This window comes from Heptranchias perlo, unplaced genomic scaffold, assembly GCF_035084215.1.
Source record: "Heptranchias perlo isolate sHepPer1 unplaced genomic scaffold, sHepPer1.hap1 HAP1_SCAFFOLD_53, whole genome shotgun sequence".
Taxonomy (NCBI): domain Eukaryota; kingdom Metazoa; phylum Chordata; class Chondrichthyes; order Hexanchiformes; family Hexanchidae; genus Heptranchias; species Heptranchias perlo.
In genome coordinates, this window is record NW_027139548.1 from 5,878,727 (window position 1) to 5,902,961 (window position 24,235).

General features: G+C 43.9%; 1 pseudogene; it reads right to left on the minus strand.

The window, feature by feature from the left end:
• Positions 1 to 6,912: 6,912 nt before the first annotated feature.
• Positions 6,913 to 8,756, minus strand: LOC137315048 (probable G-protein coupled receptor 139; annotated as a pseudogene).
• Between the last annotated feature and the right edge of the window lie 15,479 nt (positions 8,757 to 24,235).

The window sequence follows — 24,235 nt, forward strand, 5'->3', positions numbered from 1 at the left end:
ACACCTGATGATGGTTGGTCGGGGATTTAAAGGTATTTCAGTTCTGAGCTCAGTATCTTCGACCTTTACCAATCCCAATACTCATTACCAACTGTCAGTTAGTAAACATTTGCTCAGTTTCTCTGGTCCTCATTTCTAATTAAACAATTAACGGGCCCGTCCTACACTCCTGTGTGCGGGATTTAATGCAGGTGTTAACCTTTCGAAAGCAATCAGTTGAAATGTTTGGATAAAAAAGAGCGCTTTGGAATGTCGGGGTGGATTCCGGCTCCGCGCTCTTTCTGCACACCAGCCGTGCCTGTCCCAAACAGTTGTAAACAATTTTACAACACCAAGTTATAGTCCAACGATTTTATTTAAAATCTACAAGCTTTCGGAGGCTTCCTCCTTCCTCAGGGAAATGATGGAAATCACATTTCCCTGAGAAAGGAGGAAGCCTCCGAAAGCTTGCAGATTTCAAATAAAATCGTTGGACTATAACTTTTTGTTGTAAAATTGTTTACAATTGTCAACCCCAGTCCATCACCGGCACCTCCACATCATGTCCCAAACATTGCATCGCTGGCCGGACATTTTGCTTCCACTAATATTATTTTTTTTAATTTTTTTTATTTTTTTTATTCGTTCACGGGATGTGGGCGTCGCTGGCAAGGCCGGCATTTATTGCCCATCCCTAATTGCCCTCGAGAAGGTGGTGGTGAGCCGCCTTCTTGAACCGCTGCAGTCCGTGTGGTGAAGGTTCTCCCACAGTGCTGTTCGGAATGGAGTTCCAGGATTTTGACCCAGCGACGATGAAGGAACGGTGATATATTTCCAAGTCGGGATGGTGTGTGACTTGGAGGGGAACTTGCAGGTGGTGTCGTTCCCATGCGCCTGCTGCCCTTGTCCTTCTAGGTGGTAGAGGTCGCGGGTTTGGGAGGTGCTGTCGAAGAAGCCTTGGCGAGTTGCTGCAGTGCATCCTGTGGATGGTGCACACTGCAGCCACAATGCGCCGGTGGTGAAGGGAGTGAATGTTTAGGGTGGTGGATGGGGTGCCAATCAAGCGGGCTGCTTTATCTTGGATGGTGTCGAGCTTCTTGAGTGTTGTTGGAGCTGCACTCATCCAGGCAAGTGGAGAGTATTCAATCACACTCCGGACTTGTGCCTTGTAGATGGTGGAAAGGCTTTGGGGAGTCAGGAGGTGAGTCACTCGCCGCAGAATACCCAGCCTCTGACCTGCTCTCGTAGCCACAGTATTTATATGGCTGGTCCAGTTAAGTTTCTGGTCAATGGTGACCCCCAGGATGTTGATGGTGGGGGATTCGGCGATGGTAATGCCGTTGAATGTCAAGGGGAGGTGGTTAGACTCTCTCTTGTTGGAGATGGTCATTGCCTGGCACTTATCTGGCGCGAATGTTACTTGCCACTTATCAGCCCAAGCCTGGATGTTGTCCAGGTCTTGCTGCATGCAGGCTCGGGCTGCTTCATTATCTGAGGGGTTGCGAATGGAACTGTGCAGTCATCAGCGAACATCCCCATTTCTGACCTTATGATGGAGCGAAGGTCATTGATGAAGCAGCTGAAGATGGTTGGGCCTAGGACACTGCCATGAAAACTCCTGCAGCAATGCCCTGGGGCTGAGATGATTGTCCTCCAACAACCACTACCATCTTCCTTTGTGCTAGGTATGACTCCAGCCACTGGAGAGTTTTCCCCCTGATTCCCATTGACTTCAATTTTACTCGGGCTCCTTGGTGCCACACTCGGTCAAATGCTGCCTTGATGTCAAGGGCAGTCACTCTCACCTCACCTCTGGAATTCAGCTCTTTTGTCCATGTTTGGACCAAGGCTGTAATGAGGTCTGGAGCCGAGTGCTCCTGGCGGAACCCAAACTGAGCATCGGTGAGCAGGTAATTGGTGAGCAAGTGTCGCTTGATGGCACTGTCGACGACACCTTCCATCACTTTGCTGATGATTGAGAGTATACTGATGGGTCGGTAATTGGCCGGATTGGATTTGTCCTGCTTTTTGTAGACAGGACATACCTGGGCAATTTTCCACATTGTCGGGTGGATGCCAGTGTTGTAGCTGCACTGGAACAGCTTGGCTGGTGGCGCAGCGAGTTCTGGAGCACAAGTCTTCAGCACTACAGCTGATACACAGAGAATTATGGCCTGGGTCGTCTCGCTTTCCTAATTTTGCAACCGAGCAGCGGAATTATTAGCCCCAGGTATGAGGGTGTGAACAGTTGGGATGTGATCTTCCCGGTTCAGAGTCTGCTGCACTACAGATTCCGTTAAAGCCGAATATTCCTCTGATCACTTTTCGCAAGAAGCAATGCGCTAATTTTTCAGCCCAACAGTGGCCGGGATAAAACCAGCAATCTCTTGTGTTAATCCACACAATTTTTCATTACATAATTACAAAAAAGTTCAATTACACCCCCATACATTTATTCCGTTGTGCTACGAAGTATAATTTCTTATTTCATTAACATTTCGATAATTTCATTCCTGTTTCTTATAATTGCAACGGGACAAAGTAAAACCTTTAATTATAAATCTGTCTTTGTTTCTTTATCATTTGTAACAATTGCAAATGAAGATTTATGTCCAGGTATTTCCCTTTGCAGAACTAACAGCTTTCCACACTTTTATCATATGATTAAATTTCTCTGAAATTTATGATTTAGTATGTAATCGTCTGTCTTTAATGAAGTTTCTTACTATTTTTTCTTGAAACTGATCATTGCTGCAGGGTCAGCCCTGGTCCAAAAGCCCAATGGGATTTTGAATTGCCGTTCTCTGCCCCGCTTAACAGGCAACCTTAAAAGGTAAATATTACTTTTATGTAAGTAGAAACCAATGCAGATTAGCAGTTTCAGGATAGTCTGATTAGTGCTTTCCTTACAGTCCCTCCATTGTTGGCATTCGAGTGTTTAAGGTCAACAATGAAGAGTATCTCAACAGCACCATAAATCTTTCTCGATCTATTTATTGGGCAAATCTCTACCCATTGCTTTTCCATATGTTCCCAATCTCTGGACCCACATTAACCATTTCATGTAGTGGTGTTGTCACCGCGACTGACCATGTCTTGGACCGGTTCTTCAGTCCATCTTCATCATTCATCTCGCTTGGTGGTTTCGTCATGCTCAACGCATCATTTCTGTGAACACAGCGATATCCCAAGATCATGCAACACGAGACAACCGATAAAAGCCATTTCTGCCCTTTCTGGCTCTCTCTCAATAGATCGGGGTGTCCAGAGTGTTCGATTAGAATCTCTCCCTGCGCGGTCCCGATGTTTCGAGCAGTGGCCAAGCTATCAAATACATTCTTCTCATTGTTCAATATAAGCAAAGACACCACCATCTCCAAGAGAATGATGTCAATTAACTATCTTAACTACACATTCCTAACATTCGCTGGATTGTGTATTGATACCAGATTGATATATTTTGGCGAGTGCTGCCCATGTGATTTAAGATGAGATATGACTGGACAGGATAGATACAAGCAGAAAGCTTCCATTCGTTGAGGGATCAAGAAGTAACGGCCATAGATAAAAGGATAAATGCAAAAGATTTAGAACGGAGGGTGGGAGAAACATCTTTGCGTGGAGAATTACGTAGCTGTGTAATTTAAGGATCAGAAAACATATGAGTGGGCAAATACATGGCAGATGCAAAACAGTATGGATAAATGTGAAGTTATCTACTTCGGAAGGAAAAACAGAAAGGCAGAGCATTACTTAAATGGTGATAGATTTGAAAATGCTGATGCACAAAGGGACCTGGGTTTCCTTGTACACAAGTCAGTGAAAGCAAACATTCAGGTACAGCAAGCAGCTAGGAAGGCAAATGGCATGCTGGCCTTCATTGCAAGAGGATTTGAGTACAGGAGCAAGGATGTCTTACTGCAGTTATACACCGCATTGGTGAGACCACACCTGGAGTATTGTGTGCAGATTTGGTCTCCTTACCTAAGAAAGGATATACTTGCCATAGAGGGACTGCAGCGATTGTTCACCAGACTGGTTCCTGGGATGGCAGGACTGTCGTATGAGGAGAGATTGGGTCGACTAAGCTTGTATTCCCTAGAGGTTAGAAGAATGAAATGTGATCTAATTGAAACATATAAAGTTCTGACATGGCTAGACTGACTGCAGGGAGGATGTTTCCCCTGGCTGGGGGTTCCAGAACGAGGGGGTCACAGTCTCAGGATACGGAGTACGACATTGAGGACTGAGATGAGGAGAAATTTCTTCACTCAGAGGCTGGTGAACCTATCGAATTCTCTACCACAAAATGCTGTGGAGCCCAAGTCATTGAATTTTCTTTAAGAAGGAGCTAAATAGAATTCAAGACACAAAAGGCATCAAGGGGTAAGTGGAGAGAGCGGGAATATGGTATTGAGATAAAGGATCAACCATGAACATAATGAATGGCGGAGCAGGCTCAACGGGCCGAATGGCCTACTCCTGCTCCTATTTTCGATGTTTCAATCTCAACATTCAACATTAAATTCGATAGATGGATGATTAAAATAGGTTGACGGGATATTGAGACCGCGGGCAGATAAAGTAATTGGAATTATATCTTTTTATTTTCCATTTATTCGTTCATGGGAAGCGGGGGTCTCAGGCAAGGCCAATAATTATTGCCTATCCCAAATTGCCCTTGAAAATATGGTGGTGAGCCACCTTTTTGAACCGCTGCAGTCCGTGTGGTGAAGGTTCTCCCATGGTGGAGTTCGGTAGGGAGTTCCAGGATTTTGAAAGAAGCGACGATGAAGAAACGGTGATATATTTCCAAGTCGGGATGGTGTTTGACTTGGAGGGAAACGTGCAGGTGGTGTTGTTCCCATGTGCCTGATGCCCTTGACATTCGAGGTGGTAGAGGTCGCGGGTTTGGGAGGTGCTGTCGAAGAATCCTTGGCGAGTTGCTGCAGTGCATCCTGTAGATGGTACACACTGCAGCCACGGTGCGCCGGTGGTGAAGGGAGTGAATGTTTAGGGTGGTGGATGGGGTGCAAATCAAGCGGGCTGGTATGTTCTGGATTGTGTCGAGCTTCTTCAGTGTTGTTGAAGCTGCACTCATCATGGCATGTGGAGAGTATTCCATCATACTCCTGACTTGTGACTTGTATATGGTGGAAAGTCTTTGGGGAGTCACGAGGTGAGTCACTGCCCGCAGCCTCTGACCTGCTCTTGTTGCCACAATATTTATGCGGCTGGTGCAGTTAAATTTCCGGTCAATGGTGACACCCAGGATGTTGATGGTGGGGGTTTCGGCGTGAATCTTAAGGGGAGGTGGTTCGAGTTTCTCTTGTTGAAGATGTTCATTTTCTGTTACTTAACTGGCGCGAATGTTACTTGCCACTTATCGGCATAAGCCTGGATGTTGTCCAGGTCTTGCTGCATGCGGGCAGGGAATGATTCATTACCTGAGCGGTTGCGAATGGAACTGAACACCGTGCAATTATCAGCGAACATCCCCATTTCTGACCTTATGATCAAGGGAAGATCATTGATGAAGCAGCTGAAGAGGTTTGGTGTCAGGACACTGCCCTGAGGAACTCCTGCAGTAATGCCCTGGGGCGGAGATGACTGTTCTCCAACAACCACTCCCATCTTCCTTTGTGCTTGGTATGACTCCAGCCACTGGAGAGTGTTCCCACTAATTCCCATTGACTTCAATGTTGCTGGGGCTCCTTGTTGCCACACTCGGTCAAATGCTGTTTTGATGTCAAGGGCAGTCACTTTCACCTCAGCTCTGGAATTCAGCTCTTTTGTCCATGTTTGGACCAAGTCTGTAATGAGGTCTGGACCCGAGTGGCCCTGGAAGAACCCAATCTGAGCATCGGTGAGCAGGTTATTGGTAAGTAATTGCCGCTTGATAGCACTGTCGACGAAATCTTCCAACACTTTGCTGATCATTGAGAGTGAACTGATTGGCTGGTAATTGGCCGGATTGGATTCGTACTGCTTTTTTTGTGGACAGGACATAACTGGGCAATTTTCCACATTGTCGGTAGATGTCAGTGTTGTTGCTGTACTGGAGCTGTTTGGCTCGAGGCGTGGATAATTCTGGAGCACATGTCCTCAGCACGACAGCCGGGATGTTGTCGGAGCCCACAGCCTTCGTTGTATCCAGTGCACTCAACCGTTTCTTGAAATCACGTGGAGTGAATTGAATTGGCTGAAGACTGACTTCTGCGGTGGTGGGGATATCGGGAGGAGGCCGAGGTGGATCATCCACTCGGTACTTCTGGATGAAGATGGTTGCAAACGCTTCAGTCTTGTCTTTTGCACTCACGAGCTAGTCTCTGCCATCATTGTGGATGGGGATGTTAACAGAGCCTCCTCCTCCCGTTGGTTGTTTGATTGCTCGGGTGGAGGGCAAACGCCTACAAGGACTGATTGAAAATAAAATAAAGAGGCGTTTGCATTTATCTAGCGCCTTTCACGGCCTCAAGACGTGCCAAGGCGCTTTACATCCAATAAAATACATTTGAAGTGAAGTTACTGTTGTCATTTTGGCTGCATATTCACTCGAAGATTACAGAAGAATTACAAATAACCACGATTGCAACACCCGTCATTGGTTCGACACTAAAGGAAACTTTATCTATTAATTAAACTGGGCGTCTCATTCCAGTACCTGCGGTGTGAAACAGTTAACGCTGAAGACCTCGTGTTCTACTCCACTACTGAAGCTCAGTCATGAATGTTTTCTTTGAATCTTGATCGGGAAGCGCGCTGTACTCACAGGGAACGGTTCTGTTCGCCCTGGGAAAGCAGCCGACATAAAACGCAGGGCAAAAATGGAGGACATGTTTTCTGATACCTGTTACTTTTCACAAGGACAATCAATTTTCGTCCTGACAGGAAGACGGCCATTCCATGATGGTACCTGGAAGCACTTGAGTTCTAATTAAGACAGGAAGCTTTGGTATAGTCTTTCATTTTTTTTACAAATATCAGCATAACTGTCCATGGAGATTTCATCATCTGCTTCAGCTCTTCCCTGAATTTCGTTTGGGTTGCTGCATAAATGCACGTGTTTGTACAGGAACTCAAATACATGAGCATAAATCCGGTTTCAGTGGCGATATAGGCAGGAGCTGCATAATCGGCTTGATAATGCACGGTGTGTGTCAGTCTGGTCGTTAAAAAACTAACGATAGCTGTCAGCCACAACAGTATCAAACTGCCCGACACAGTGAACAGTAAAATGATGGATTTCCTTCGGTTCTTCATCTCTGGATCGCTCTGATTCTCACTGCTCCGACCCCGGAGTCCCCTGCGGGCTCGACTGGCCTCTAAAATACATCTGACTGTCAAACAATTAAACAGTAATATCAAAGCAAAAGGAAGCCACGCAACGAAAACACTTTCGAACTAGGAGTAAGCTGCACCCGCAGGTGATGAAAAAAAGTCGAGTTTGTTGCGGCAACCCCAGTGAACACCGTTAATTATTCGGTCAGGTTCATATGCAAACAAAAAGGGGATGTTCTCTAAACAGATCAGGACAGAGATCGTTGTGATAACCGCAGCCGCAGTTCTCACTGTACAATACTTTGTTTTAAACTTCTGACAACATATAGATACAAATCGGTCAAATGTGAACGAGACTGTGAACCACACCGACAGATCCAGGGTAGCAGGATTCATGCACAGAATGAACTTACAAACGGCAGTGTAGGACAGGAATGGATATGGAAAGTGATAACTGAAAATGTTATACACGGTTACATTGAAGATAATGACCAGGAGATCTGCTGTTGCCATGGTCACCATGTAGACAGAGATACATTTGGAAAGGCCACAATTTCCTCTGGAGAGAATCACGATTGTCACGAGGTTCGCTGTAAGAAAGAGGGACAAGAGGTAAGTCACGGGGTCAGTCAGAGAAATCTCACAGCACATTGTGGGAAATATTTCGATGTGATCTTACTTAGGTTTATACACACGGATTCTTTTATTTATACACGAGAGCGCTGACGACATTTTGTTTAAATGAAATAAATCATTGAAACTCAATGTAGAGAGAGTGAAAATCTGCCGTTCTTCCAGCATCCTTCAGTCAGCCGTCGTCAAGAAGTAAATATAATTTCACAGTAATTACTGGAAAGATATGAATTCAAATAAAATATTCAACTGCGAAAATAACGTTCAGTTTTGGTCGAAACTCTGGCCTTTTTCTATTAATAACCGCCCCAGGAAACTGCTCGGTAACAGAGCGGCAGCTGGTGGAACCGCGAAGGTTCTTTGCAGCCGAGGAAAGGGGAGCAGGTCCCTGAGCGGCAATCAGTTCTCAAATTATCTTTCAACGGCCCCTGTTGGTGGAGGTGACTGCAGTCTGGGGAATTATCAACTTGAAGTGCACAGGTAACAACGGTACAAATGAAATGGTTAACAAAGACACCAAGCAACACATTCTATAGTGATCTATGCACTGTTGGTGGGGCCGGGGTATCAGCCTCGTCCTCCCTCGGATTGGGAACAACATTGATCGCCCGTTGCCCACGATCTCCCGATCAGAGCAACGCCTCACCGGCGCCGCGGATTGCTAGAATTCCCGCTGATATTCACTAATTTATCCCGGTGGATCAATGACTCCGAAATTAGGACATTCTCGGAATTTGACACATAATCATTAAAAGTGAGATAGTGAACAGTTATGAAACAACAGGTTAAATTGACTTACCGGGAAAACCAAAGGCTGCGAGAATCGGGTAGTAAATCTCCTTAATATGAAGAATTGTTGGCATTTCCATTTTTAGTAGAGTGAGTCAATTCTGTCCGGCTTCACGGTTCCGATTTGAGTGTATCTGAGATCCGAAAATACTCCCCCTTTATAGAACAATCGGTGCCCCGGTGAGAAAATCAGGTTACACAATAATTGGCGTTAGTTACAGTCACTTAACAAACAAGGTGGAATTATCCAACCCAGTGCTCCCCGGACGCCAAAGGGGAAATTACACAGGACAGTTCGTGAAATTATTTCAATTAAAATTCAAGAATGGAAAAATATCCCAGAGGGAATGGAGTGTGCGCATGCCCGGTGAACCCAGAGGGAAACATCCTCCCGGGAACTCTGTTAGGTTTTTGGGATCTCATATTAATTCATTGAAGTCTTCACTCACTCATTACCGAGATAAAACAAATTTTGTGCTCTGATGATGAATGTTGATGACTTGGCTAGAACATTACAGGTGGCGTCTCGACTGCAGCATTACTGGTGGTGATCCTGCGCTAACATTACTGCTGGTGATCCTGCTCTAACATTAGTGGTGGTGATCCTACTCTAACATTACTGGTGGTGATCCTGCTCTAACATTACTGGTGGTGATCCTACTCTAACATTACTGGTGGTGATCCTACTCTAACATTACTGGTGGTGATCCTGCGCTAACATTACTGCTGGTGATCCTGCTCTAACATTACTGGTGGTGATCCTACTCTAACATTACTGGTGGTGACCCTACTCTAACATTACTGGTGGTGATCCTAATCTAACATTACTGGTGGTGATCCTACTCTAACATTACTGGTGGTGATCCTACTCTAACATTACTGGTGGTGATCCTACTCTAACATTACTAGTGGTGATCCTACGCTAACATTACTTGTGACGATCCGACTCTAACATTACTGGTGGTGATCCTAATCTAACATTACTGGTGGTGATCCTACTCTAACATTACTGGTGGTGACCCTACTCTAACATTACTGGTGGTGATCCTACTCTAACATTACTAGTGGTGATCCTACGCTAACATTACTTGTGACGATCCGACTCTAACATTACTGGTGGTGATCCTACTCTAACATTACTGGTGGTGATCCTACGCTAACATTACTTGTGACGATCCGACTCTAACATTACTGGTGGTGATCCTACTCTAACATTACTGGCGGTGATCCTGCTCTAACATTACTGGTGGTGATCCGACGCTAACATTACTTGTGACGATCCGACTCTAACATTACTGGTGGTGATCCTACTCTAACATTACTGGTGGTGACCCTACTCTAACATTACTGGTGGTGATCCTAATCTAACATTACTGGTGGTGATCCTACTCTAACATTACTGATGGTGACCCTACTCTAACATTACTGGTGGTGATCCTACTCTAACATTAATGGTGGAGACCCTACTCTAACATTACTGGTGGTGACCCGACTCTAACATTACTGGTGGTGATCCTACTCTAACATTACTGGTGGTGATCCTGCTCCAACATTACTGGCGGTGATCCTACTCTAACATTACTGGTGGTGATCCTACTCTAACATTACTGGTGGTGATCCTGCTCTAACATTACTGGTGGTGATCCTACTCTAACATTACTGGTGGTGATCTTACTCTAACATTACTGGTGGTGATCCTACTCTAACATTACTGGTGGTGATCCTACTCTAACATTACTGGCGGTGATCCTGCTCTAACATTACTGGTGGTGATCCTACGCTAACATTACTTGTGACGATCCGACTCTAACATTACTGGTGGTGATCCTACTCTAACATTACTGGTGGTGATCCTACTCTAACATTACTGATGGTGATCTGACTCTAACATTACTGGTGGTTATCCTACTCTAACATTACCGGTGGTGATCCTACTCTAACATTACTGATGGTGATCCTACTCTAACATTACTGATGGTGATCCTACTCTAACATTACTGGTGGTGATCCTACGCTAACATTACTTGTGACGATCCGACTCTAACATTACTGGTGGTGATCCGACTCTAACATTACTGGTGATGATCCTACTCGAACATTACTGGTGGTGATCCTGCTCTAACATTACTGGCGGTGATCCTACTCTAACATTACTGGTGGTGATCCTACTCTAACATTACTGGTGGTGATCCTACTCTAACATTACTGGTGGTGATCCTACTCTAACATTACTGGTGGTGATCCTGCTCTAACATTACTGGTGGTGATCCTACTCTAACATTACTGGTGGTGATCCTACTCTAACATTACTGGTGGTGATCCTACTCTAACATTACTGGTGGTGATCTTACTCTAACATTACTGGTGGTGATCCTACTCTAACATTACTGGTGGTGATCCTCCTCTAACATTACTGGCGGTGATCCAGCTCTAACATTACTGGTGGTGATCCTGCTCTAACATTACTGGTGGTGATCATACTCTAACATTACTGGTGGTGATCCTACGCTAACATTACTTGTGAGGATCCGACTCTAACATTACTGGTGGTGATCCTACTCTAACATTACTGGTGGTGATCCTACTCTAACATTACTGGTGGTGATCCTACTCTAACATTACTGATGGTGATCCGACTCCAACATTACTGGTGGTGATCCTACTCTAACATTACTGGTGGTGATCCTACTCTAACATTACTGATGGTGATCCTACTCTAACATTACTGGTGGTGATGCTACTCTAACATTACTGGTGGTGATCCTACTCTAACATTACTGATGGTGATCCTACTCTAACATTACTGGTGGTGATCCTACGCTAACATTACTTGTGACGATCCGACTCTAACATTACTGGTGGTGATCCTACTCTAACATTACTGGTGGTGATCCTGCTCTAACATTACTGGCGGTGATCCTACTCTAACATTACTGGTGGTGATCCTACTCTAACATTACTGGTGGTGATCCTGCTCTAACATTACTGGTGGTGATCCTACTCTAACATTACTGGTGGTGATCTTACTCTAACATTACTGGTGGTGATCTTACTCTAACATTACTGCTGGTGATCCTGCTCTAACATTAGTGGTGGTGATCCTACTCTAACATTACTGGTGGTGATCCTGCTCTAACATTACTGGTGGTGATCCTACTCTAACATTACTGGTGGTGATCCTACTCTAACATTACTGGTGGTGATCCTGCGCTAACATTACTGCTGGTGATCCTGCTCTAACATTACTGGTGGTGATCCTACTCTAACATTACTGGTGGTGATCATACTCTAACATTACTGGTGGTGATCCTACTCTAACATTACTGGTGGTGATCCTACTCTAACATTACTGGTGGTGACCCTACTCTAACATTACTGGTGGTGATCCTAATCTAACATTACTGGTGGTGATCCTACTCTAACATTACTGGTGGTGATCCTACTCTAACATTACTAGTGGTGATCCTACTCTAACATTACTGGTGGTGATCCTACGCTAACATTACTTGTGACGATCCGATTCGAACATTACTGGTGGTGATCCTACTCTAACATTACTGGCGGTGATCCTGCTCTAACATTACTGGTGGTGATCCTACGCTAACATTACTTGTGACGATCCGACTCTAACATTACTGGTGGTGATCCTACTCTAACATTACTGGTGGTGATCCTACTCTAACATTACTGATGGTGATCCTACTCTAACATTACTGGTGGTGATCCTACTCTAACATTACTGGCGGTGATCCTGCTCTAACATTACTGGTGGTGATCCTACGCTAACATTACTTGTGACGATCCGACTCTAACATTACTGGTGGTGATCCTACTCTAACATTACTGGTGGTGACCCTACTCTAACATTACTGGTGGTGATCCTAATCTAACATTACTGCTGGTGATCCTACTCTAACATTACTGGTGGTGACCCTACTCTAACATTACTGGTGGTGATCCTACTCTAACATTACTGGTGGAGACACTACTCTAACATTACTGGTGGTGACCCGACTCTAACATTACTGGTGGTGATCCTACTCGAACATTACTGGTGGTGACCCTACTCTAACATTACTGGTGGTGATCCTACTCGAACATTACTGGTGGAGACCCTACTCTAACATTACTGGTGGTGACCCGACTCTAACATTACTGGTGGTGATCCTACTCTAACATTACTGGTAGTGATCCTGCTCCAACATTACTGGCGGTGATCCTACTCTAACATTACTGGTGGTGATCCTACTCTAACATTACTGGCGGTGATCCTGCTCTAACATTACTGGTGGTGATCCTACGCTAACATTACTTGTGACGATCCGACTCTAACATTACTGGTGGTGATCCTACTCTAACATTACTGGTGGTGATCCTACTCTAACATTACTGGTGGTGATCCTACTCTAACATTACTGGTGGTGATCTGACTCTAACATTACTGGAGGTGATCCTACTCTAACATTACTGGTGGTGATCCTACTCTAACATTACTGGTGGTGATCCTACTCTAACATTACTGGTGGTGATCCTACTCTAACATTACTGGTGGTGATCCTACTCTAAAATTACTGGTGGTTATCCTACTCTAACATTACCGGTGGTGATCCTACTCTAACATTACTGGTGGTGATCCTACTCTAACATTACTGATGGTGATCCTACTCTAACATGACTGTTGTGATCCGACTCTAACATTACTGGTGATAATCCTACTCGAACATTACTGGTGGTGATCCTGCTCTAACATTACTGGCGGTGATCCTAATCTAACATTACTGGTGGTGATCCTACTCTAACATTACTGGTGGTGATCCTCCTCTAACATTACTGGTGGTGATCCTACTATAACATTACTGGTGGTGATCCTGCTCTAACATTACTGGTGGTGATCCTACTCTAACATTACTGGTGGTGATCCTACTCTAACATTACTGGTGGTGATCCTACTCTAACATTACTGATGGTGATCCTACTCTAACATTACTGGTGGTGATCCTACTCTAACATTACTGGTGGTGATCCTACTCTAACATTACTGGCGGTGATCCTGCTCTAACATTACTGGTGGTGATCCTACGCTAACATTACTTGTGAGGATCCGACTCTAACATTACTGGTGGTGATCCTATTCTAACATTACTGGTGGTGATCCTACTCTAACATTACTGATGGTGATCCTACTCTAACATTACTGGTGGTGATCCTACTCTAACATTACTGGTGGTGATCCTACTCTAACATTACTGATGGTGATCCTACTCTAACATTACTGGTGGTGATCCTACTCTAACATTACTGGTGGTGATCCTACTCTAACATTACTGATGGTGATCCTACTCTAACATTACTGGTGGTGATCCTACTCTAACATTACTGGTGGTGATCCTACTCTAACATTACTGATGGTGATCCTACTCTAACATTACTGGTGGTGATCCTACGCTAACATTACTTGTGACGATCCGACTCTAACATTACTGGTGGTGATCCTACTCTAACATTACTGGTGGTGATCCTGCTCTAACATTACTGGCGGTGATCCTACTCTAACATTACTGGTGGTGATCCTACTCTAACATTACTGGTGGTGATCCTACTCTAACATTACTGGTGGTGACCCTATTCTAACATTACTGGTGGTGATCCTAATCTAACATTACTGGTGGTGATCCTACTCTAACATTACTGGTGGTGATCCTACTCTAACATTACTAGTGGTGATCCTACTCTAACATTACTGGTGGTGATCCTACGCTAACATTACTTGTGACGATCCGATTCTAACATTACTGGTGGTGATCCTACTCTAACATTACTGGCGGTGATCCTGCTCTAACATTACTGGTGGTGATCCTACGCTAACATTACTTGTGACGATCCGACTCTAACATTACTGGTGGTGATCCTACTCTAACATTACTGGTGGTGATCCTACTCTAACATTACTGATGGTGATCCTACTCTAACATTACTGGTGGTGATCCTACTCTAACATTACTGGCGGTGATCCTGCTCTAACATTACTGGTGGTGATCCTACGCTAACATTACTTGTGACGATCCGACTCTAACATTACTGGTGGTGATCCTACTCTAACATTACTGGTGGTGACCCTACTCTAACATTACTGGTGGTGATCCTAATCTAACATTACTGCTGGTGATCCTACTCTAACATTACTGGTGGTGACCCTACTCTAACATTACTGGTGGTGATCCTACTCTAACATTACTGGTGGAGACCCTACTCTAACATTACTGGTGGTGATCCTACTCTAACATTACTGGTGGTGATCCTACTCTAACATTACTGGTGGTGATCCTACTCTAACATTACTGGTGGTGATCCTACTCTAACATTACTGGTGGTGATCTGACTCTAACATTACTGGAGGTGATCCTACTCTAACATTACTGGTGGTGATCCTACTCTAACATTACTGGTGGTGATCCTACTCTAACATTACTGGTGGTGATCCTACTCTAACATTACTGGTGGTTATCCTACTCTAACATTACCGGTGGTGATCCTACTCTAACATTACTGGTGGTGATCCTACTCTAACATTACTGATGGTGATCCTACTCTAACATTACTGGTGGTGATCCTACGCTAACATTACTTGTGACGATCCGACTGTAACATTACTGGTGGTGATCCTACTCTAACATTACTCGTGGTGATACTACGCTAACATTACGTGTGACGATCCGACTCTAACATGACTGTTGTGATCCGACTCTCACATTACTGGTGATGATCCTACTCGAACATTACTGGTGGTGATCCTGCTCTAACATTACTGGCGGTGATCCTAATCTAACATTACTGGTGGTGATCCTACTCTAACATTACTGGTGGTGATCCTACTCTAACATTACTGGTGGTGATCCTACTCTAACATTACTGGTGGTGATCCTGCTCTAACATTACTGGTGGTGATCCTACTCTAACATTACTGGTGGTGATCCTACTCTAACATTACTGGTGGTGATCCTACTCTAACATTACTGATGGTGATCCTACTCTAACATTACTGGTGGTGATCCTACTCTAACATTACTGGTGGTGATCCTACTCTAACATTACTGGCGGTGATCCTGCTCTAACATTACTGGTGGTGATCCTACGCTAACATTACTTGTGAGGATCCGACTCTAACATTACTGGTGGTGATCCTATTCTAACATTACTGGTGGTGATCCTACTCTAACATTACTGATGGTGATCCTACTCTAACATTACTGGTGGTGATCCTACTCTAACATTACTGGTGGTGATCCTACTCTAACATTACTGATGGTGATCCTACTCTAACATTACTGGTGGTGATCCTACTCTAACATTACTGGTGGTGATCCTACTCTAACATTACTGATGGTGATCCTACTCTAACATTACTGGTGGTGATCCTACTCTAACATTACTGGTGGTGATCCTACTCTAACATTACTGATGGTGATCCTACTCTAACATTACTGGTGGTGATCCTACGCTAACATTACTTGTGACGATCCGACTCTAACATTACTGGTGGTGATCCTACTCTAACATTACTGGTGGTGATCCTGCTCTAACATTACTGGCGGTGATCCTACTCTAACATTACTGGTGGTGATCCTACTCTAACATTACTGGTGGTGATCCTGCTCTAACATTACTGGTGGTGATCCTACTCTAACATTACTGGTAGTGATCTTACTCTAACATTACTGGTGGTGATCTTACTCTAACATTACTGGTGGTGATCCTACTCTAACATTACTGGTGGTGATCCTACTCTAACATTACTGATGGTGATCCTACTCTAACATTACTGGTGGTGATCCTACGCTAACATTACTTGTGACGATCCGACTCTAACATTACTGGTGGTGATCCTACTCTAACATTACTGGTGGTGATCCTGCTCTAACATTACTGGCGGTGATCCTACTCTAACATTACTGGTGGTGATCCTACTCTAACATTACTGGCGGTGATCCTACTCTAACATTACTGGTGGTGATCCTGCTCTAACATTACTGGCGGTGATCCTACTCTAACATTACTTGTGACGATCCGACTCTAACATTACTGGTGGTGATCCTACTCTAACATTACTGGTGGTGATCCTGCTCTAACATTACTGGCGGTGATCCTACTCTAACATTACTGGTGGTGATCCTACTCTAACATTACTGGCGGTGATCCTACTCTAACATTACTGGTGGTGATCCTACTCTAACATTACTGGTGGTGATCCTACTCTAACATTACTGGTGGTGATCCTACTCTAACTTTACTGGTGGTGATCTTACTCTAACATTACTGGTGGTGATCCTACTCTAACATTACTGGTGGTGATCCTACTCTAACATTACTGGCGGTGATCCTACTCTAACATTACTGGTGGTGATCCTACTCTAACATTACTGATGGTGATCCTACTCTAACATTACTGGTGGTGATCCTACGCTAACATTACTTGTGACGATCCGAATCTAACATTACTGGTGGTGATCCTACTCTAACATTACTGGTGGTGATCCTACTCTAACATTATGGTGGTGATCCTACTCTAACATTACTGGTGGTGATCCTACTCTAACATTACTGATGGTGATCCTACTCTAACATTACTGGTGGTGATCCTACTCTAACATTACTGGTGGTGATCCTACTCTAACATTACTGGTGGTGATCCTACTCTAACATTATGGTGGTGATCCTACTCTAACATTACTGGTGGTGATCCTACTCTAACATTACTGATGGTGATCCTACTCTAACATTACTGGTGGTGATCCTACTCTAACATTACTGGTGGTGATCCTACTCTAACATTACTGATGGTGATCCTACTCTAACATTACTGGTGGTGATCCTACGCTAACATTACTTGTGACGATCCGACTCTAACATTACTGGTGGTGATCCTACTCTAACATTACTGGTGGTGATCCTACGCTAACATTACTTGTGACGATCCGACTCTAACATTACTGGTGGTGATCCGACTCTAACATTACTGGTGATGATCCTACTCTAACATTACTGGTGGTGATCCTACTCTCACATTACTGGTGGTGATTCCTACCCTAACATTATTGGTGGTGATCCTACTCTAACATTACTGGTGGTGATCCTACTCTAACATTACTGATGGTGATCCTACTCTAACATTACTGGTGGTGATCCTACTCTAACATTACTGGTGGTGATCCTACTCTAACATTACTGATGGTGATCCTACTCTAACATTACTGGTGGTGATCCTACGCTAACATTACTTGTGACGATCCGACTCTAACATTACTGGTGGTGATCCTACTCTAACATTACTGGTGGTGATCCTACGCTAACATTACTTGTGACGATCCGACTCTAACATTACTGGTGGTGATCCGACTCTAACATTACTGGTCATGATCCTACTCTAACATTACAGATGGTGACCCGACTCTAACATTACTGGTAGTGACTCTATTCTAAGATCACTGGTGGTGATCCTACTCTAACATTTCTGATGGTGATTCTCCTCGAACATTACGAGTGGAGGCTGTTACCAGTTTCACTGCTACTCGGTCGTTCGAAACCGAAACTGCCGGTGCCGAACACAGCTGGCCTGTCAGAGCAAAGTGTCTCTTCACTTTATCACCCGGAGCAGCTGCTCGCGGGTCTGCTCAGGAATTCATTGGTGGGGAAATATGTATTCGTTTGAAATCGATCTTTTACAATTATTTCCTTCAAATAGAGTTTGCTGAGTCCTGGTGAATGTGTTTAAAATGGTTTTAAATACTTTTCAAGCGAGAGATGGAGAAATGCACAGAAAAAGTGGACACACACAATTGGTTCTAGCTTAGTGTTTTTCCAATTCTGTTATTTTCTTTTATTTTCTGTCTCTCACTTTTTCTTTATCTTTCTATCTCTGTTTATCTGTCTCCCTCAGTCTCTTTTATGTCGCCCTCTCAGTCTATTTATTTTTATCTAACTTTCTCTCTCTCTTTGCCACTCTTTCTCTGTATGGCTGTTTCTTAATCTCGATGTGTGTGCCCTCTTTCCCTCTCTGTCTGTTTCTTTCCCACTCTCTGCAATAGAAAACAGAACCGTGGAATTGATACTGAGCCAACTTACCCCATGGGTCACTTCCCATGCCGACGTTCCTAGACCTGAATGGACGAGTGGTAAACGCGTTGGGTTAAAATCCAATGCACATGGGTATTAACCTCACTTGTGGTAGCTTTGATTAACAATGAGTTTCATGCTTACTTTCACGTCTGCTGGTCGAAATCTGCATCAAAATAATCAGCGATTTAAACTCCATAGAAGAGACGGTTCCACATTTATATCTGACTGTTTCAGTCTCAATCCAACATTCCTTTATTTACTTTTGTTACTGATGGTCAGGAGACTTTCCCAATCAATAAATTCAAAATTATAATTAACCGGAACCCCAAACATTTCCGGTCCCAGTTTCCGGTGTAGATACACGCACAAGTCAGGCAGAGCCCGTCCCTCTCAGATATTCACTCCTTTGGTACAGCGAGGCCGGCCGTGCAGACACTGACAACAGACGCTGATCCCAACGCCTGAATCACTCCGGCATTCCGGGAAATGCACCGAAATATTCAGCCGCTCATCAAGTGAACGTGAGCAGCCCCATGCACAAGGGCTGCAGTAAAACCATTGGACATGGGCTCGGGATTTCTCCCGTTAATTGAAACATCAGTGATTGGGAAACATCAAAGGATGGGGACCAGCGAAAGAATTGAGAATGGTTAATAGATCGAGAAACATCAATCGATTACAAACTGTCAATTTTGTTGGAAGGATAACGGTTTGGGGAATTATCAATAGATTGGGATTCATCGATAGATTCGGAAACATCAATTGTATGGAAACCACGATGAGTTAGGACAAGTTTGAGAAAAATACTTATTTCCATAACATCGAAGATATCGAACACATCACTTTCTCAATCAGTCTCTTTCTGTGCAAAAGTGAAAGGAAAAGTGCAATGAACACTGAGCCCAAGAATCGCGAATCCTGGGGAAACGGCAATAGCAGAATTGCCAAATGTTCAAAGTTTACACGGGCAATTTGATATTACAGCTAAGATGGCGAGAGACAATGGCTTCCTGATGTGCTGTTTCATTCTATGAATCTATGATTCTATTCTTTCGTTAATGAATGGTTTTGTAATTTATAGGATTACTTCCCCAGTTCTTGATTCCCTCACCAGAGGAAAGTGTTTCGCAGTATCTGCGCTACCAAATCATTTTTACATTTTAAACACCTCAATCAGGTCACTCCTCAATCGCCTCTACTCTCGGGAATACTCACTTGGTTGATTCAAACAGTCCTCATAATTCAACCCGCTAAGCCCCGGTATCATTCTGGTGAATCTGCGCAGCACCCCTTTCAAGGCCAATGCATCCTTCCTGAGATGTGGTGCCCATAACTGAACGCAGTACTCCCGATGGGTCCTGTCAAGGCTCAATACGACTGAAGCATAACTTCCACCCCTTTGTATTCCGTTCCCCTTCAGATAAAGGGCAACATTCCATTAGACTGTGTAATGGCTATTTTTACCTGTCGATTAAATTTTAATGATTTGTGAACTTGGACAGGTCAAAATTCTCACAATTTAAAAAATACTCTGATTCATCTGTCTTGGTTCACACTTACCCACAACATAAGAACATAAGAAATAGGAGCAGGGGTTGGCTATCCGGCCCCTCGAGCCTGCTCCGCTATTCAACAAGATCATGGCTGATCTTCTAACTCAACGCCATTTTCCTTCACCATCCTCATATCCCTTGATCCCTTTAATATCTGGGAATCTATGCAACTTTGCAAAAATGTTATTCCACTTTGTATCACAAACCTGAGATGACGTGCAATAACCCCTTACCCTTGCTTTTTGTACTATCTACCAACTTTTAATGATTGTGAACTTGGACTCTCAAATCTCTTTGCTCCTCTGCAGCTCAGAGCTTCTTACCATTTACAATATGTTGCGATTTATCTTTCTTGGTTCCTGAATGGATGACTTCGCACTTGCCCACAATGGCCTCCCCTTGACATCGATTTGCGCCCTTACTTAATCTGTTGATGGCCCTTTGTAACTTTCTGCTACCATTTGTACTACTTACTGTCCTTCCTAACTGTGTGTCAACTTCAAACTTGGATATACAACTCCCTATTGCTTCATCCAAGTCATTAACTATTATGGTGAAAACTTGAGGCTCCAGTACAGATCAATGGGGATCATCACTTGTCATATCTGACGCCACTATGAAAGAGCGTGTAGTTGGTGGGATGGTGAGTATTTGTGAAGTGAAGCCCGTGCGAGGCAGTCAGCCCGGGTATGCGAGAGAACTGCTCTGTACAGGCGGCATTACTGCAGTAGGAAATGCAAAATATGGCGGCCGAGGTGTGTAATCTTTCATGTCAGCCGGTGAAGGACGCTGTTTGCACATCCAATGTAAGAATCCAGGTTGCTCTGTAGGTCAAGCATCAGATTTGTTTTTAACCTGACAATTCAAGGTTCAAGTTCTTGTCCAAGCAACAGTTTTAAATCAAGATTCTCGATTCCCACTCTCCATTCAGTATTACAAAATAGAATCATTTCTCAAAAATCTTTCCTTCTTCCTCAAAAATTGGTCAATATATTTGGGAACAATTTATCTTTAATTACTCTGCCAAAAATTATTTCAAATCTCCGTAAACCTTCTCTGTTCCAAGGCGAAGCACTCCAGCTTCTTCAGTCTCTCCACATAACTTAAGCCCCTCATCCCTGGCACAATTCCAGTGAATCCCTTCTTCACCCTCTCTGAGGCCTTGACATCCTTCCGAAAGTGTGGTGCCCAGAATTAACCACAAAACTGCTGCTGAGACCTAATCAATGTTTTATTAAGTTTTAGCATAACTTCTTACTTTTGTACTCTATGCCTTTATTAATGAAGCCCAGGATCCCATCTGTTTTTAACAGCCTTCTCAACTTGTCCTGCCACCTTGACAGATTTGTGTATGTGTACCCAGAGGTCTGTCTGTTCCTGTGCACCCTCTAAAATTGTACAATTTAGTTTACATTGGTCTCCTCATTCTTCCTGCCAAATTGAATCGCTTCACGTTTTCTGCATTAAATCCCATCTGTTACGCGCCTGTCCAATGCAGTAGCCTTTCTCTGTCCTCCTGAAGTCTGTTACTATCCTGCACATTGTTTAATACGGTTCCGAGTTTCGTGTCATCTGCAAACTTTGAAATTATGCCGTCCATAACCAAGTCCAGTTCATTCATAACACCGACCCTTGGGGAACAAAAAACATAAGAAATAAGAGCAGGAGTAGGTCATCCGGCCGCTCGAGCCTGTTCCGCCATTAAATAAGATCATGGCTGATTTTCTACCTCAACGCCATTTTCCTGCACCATCCACATATCCCTTGATGACTTTAATATCCGGAAATCTATCGATCTCTGTTTTGAAAGGACTGACTGACTGAGCCCTCACACCCACTGGGGTCGAGAATTCCAAAGATTCACCACCTTCTGAGGGAAGAAATTTCTCCTCGTCTGAGCTCTAAATGTCCTAACCCTCATTCTGAGATTGTGACCCCTGGTTCTAGACTCTCCAGTCAGGGGAAACATCCTCCTTGCATTTCTCCTATCAAGCCATGTAAGAATTTTTTATGTTTCAATGAGATCACGTCTCATTGTTCTAAACTCTGGACAATACAGTCTGAGGATATATTTTATCTTTATATATTCAGGCAGAATATAGAAAGATCAGAGGGGAAGTGAAAAAGGAAATCAGAGGGGCAAAGAGAGATTATGAGAATCAACTAGCGACCAACGTTAAAGGGAATCCAAAAGTCATCTGGAGACATGTTAACAATAAATGGGTAGTAAGAGGAGGGGTGGGGCTAATTATGGACCATAAAGGAGATCTTCTCATGGAGGCAGTGGGCATGGCTGAGGTATTAAATGAATACTTTGTATTGGTCTTTACCAAGGAAGAAGTTGCTGCCAAAGTCTCGATAAAGGAAGATATAGTTGAGATACTGGATGTGCTAAAAATGGAGGAAGAGGAGGTACTAGAAAGGATGGCTGCACTTAAAGTAGATAAGTCACCCGGTCTGCATGGGATCCACACTTGGATGGTGAGGGACGTAAGGAAGGAAATTGCAGAGGTACTGGTCATAATCTTCCAGACATCCATAGATACGGGGGTGGTGCGAGAGGAGAGGGGAATTGCAAATGTTGCACCCTTGTTCAAAAAAAGGGTGTAAAGATAAACCCAGCAACTATCGGCCAGTCAGTTTAATGTCGGTGGTTGGGAAACTTTTGGAAACGATAATCCGGGACAGAATTAACAGTCACGTGGACGAGTGTGGATTGATTAGGGAAAGCCAGGATGGATTTGTTAAAGGCAAATCGTGTTCAACCAATTTGATACAGTTTTGTGATGAGGTAACAGAGAGGGTAGATGAGGGCAATGCAGTTGATGTGGTGTATGTGGACTTTCAAAAATCTTTTGATAAAGTGCCACTACGTAGGCTCGCTATTACGATTGCGCCCATGGAATAAAGGGGGCAATAGGAATATGGATAGAGAATTGGCTATATTACAGGAAACAGAGTGTAGTAGTGAGCAGTTGTTTTTCGGACTGGAGGGAGGTGAGCAGTGGTCTTCCCCAGGGGTCAGTGCTGGGACCATTGCTTCTCTTAATATTTATCCATGACTTGGACTTGGTGGCACAGGACACAATTTCAAAATTTTAGGATGAGACAAAACTTGGGAGGTTAGTGAACCATGAGGATGATAGCGGTCGACTTCAAGAGGAAATAAACACTCTGGTGGCATGGGCGGACACGTGGCAGATGAAGTTTAACGCGGAAAAATGCGAGGTGATGCATTTCGGTAGGAAAAATGCGGAGAGGCAATACAAACGAGAGGGCACAATTCTAAAAGCGGTGGAGGAACAGAGGGTTCTGTGGGTGTATGTGCATGAATCGTTGAACGTGACAGGGAAGGTGGAGAAAGCAGTTAAAAATGGTAAGGGGTCCTGGGCTTTATCAATCGAGGCATAGAGTGAGAATCCCGACGTGGTCAGTGTTCGGTAAAATATTAAAATGTCTACGTGGCAAAGAAGCAGAATGCAAAATGGTTAGAAAGGGTTAATTAGTTAGTAACTGAGATTGATACAAGTGGCCTGGCCCTCCTGCTGGGCCATATGTTTGCTTAGTCAGCAGGCCTGCATTGTCTTATCAATGATAGGTCTTTGATGTGAGTCAAGGACTGGTCTGAATGTCTCCATGTTTATGGCAGATCAATATAGGGAACGAGCTTAGCCAAAGTTGAAAGACATTCCAGGTTGGGAGATAAGGAACAGAAGGAACAGGGAAGAACATTCCAAGTTGGAAAGTGAGGAAGTTATCCCCTTTGATGTCTAACAGCAGCATGATCAGCACATGGACGATTTATGATTGGCCGGAAATAATGTAACCTCGCATGGCAACCTATGCCCGGCTTATGATTGGTGTTGACCCTCGTTAAGTATGTTCCA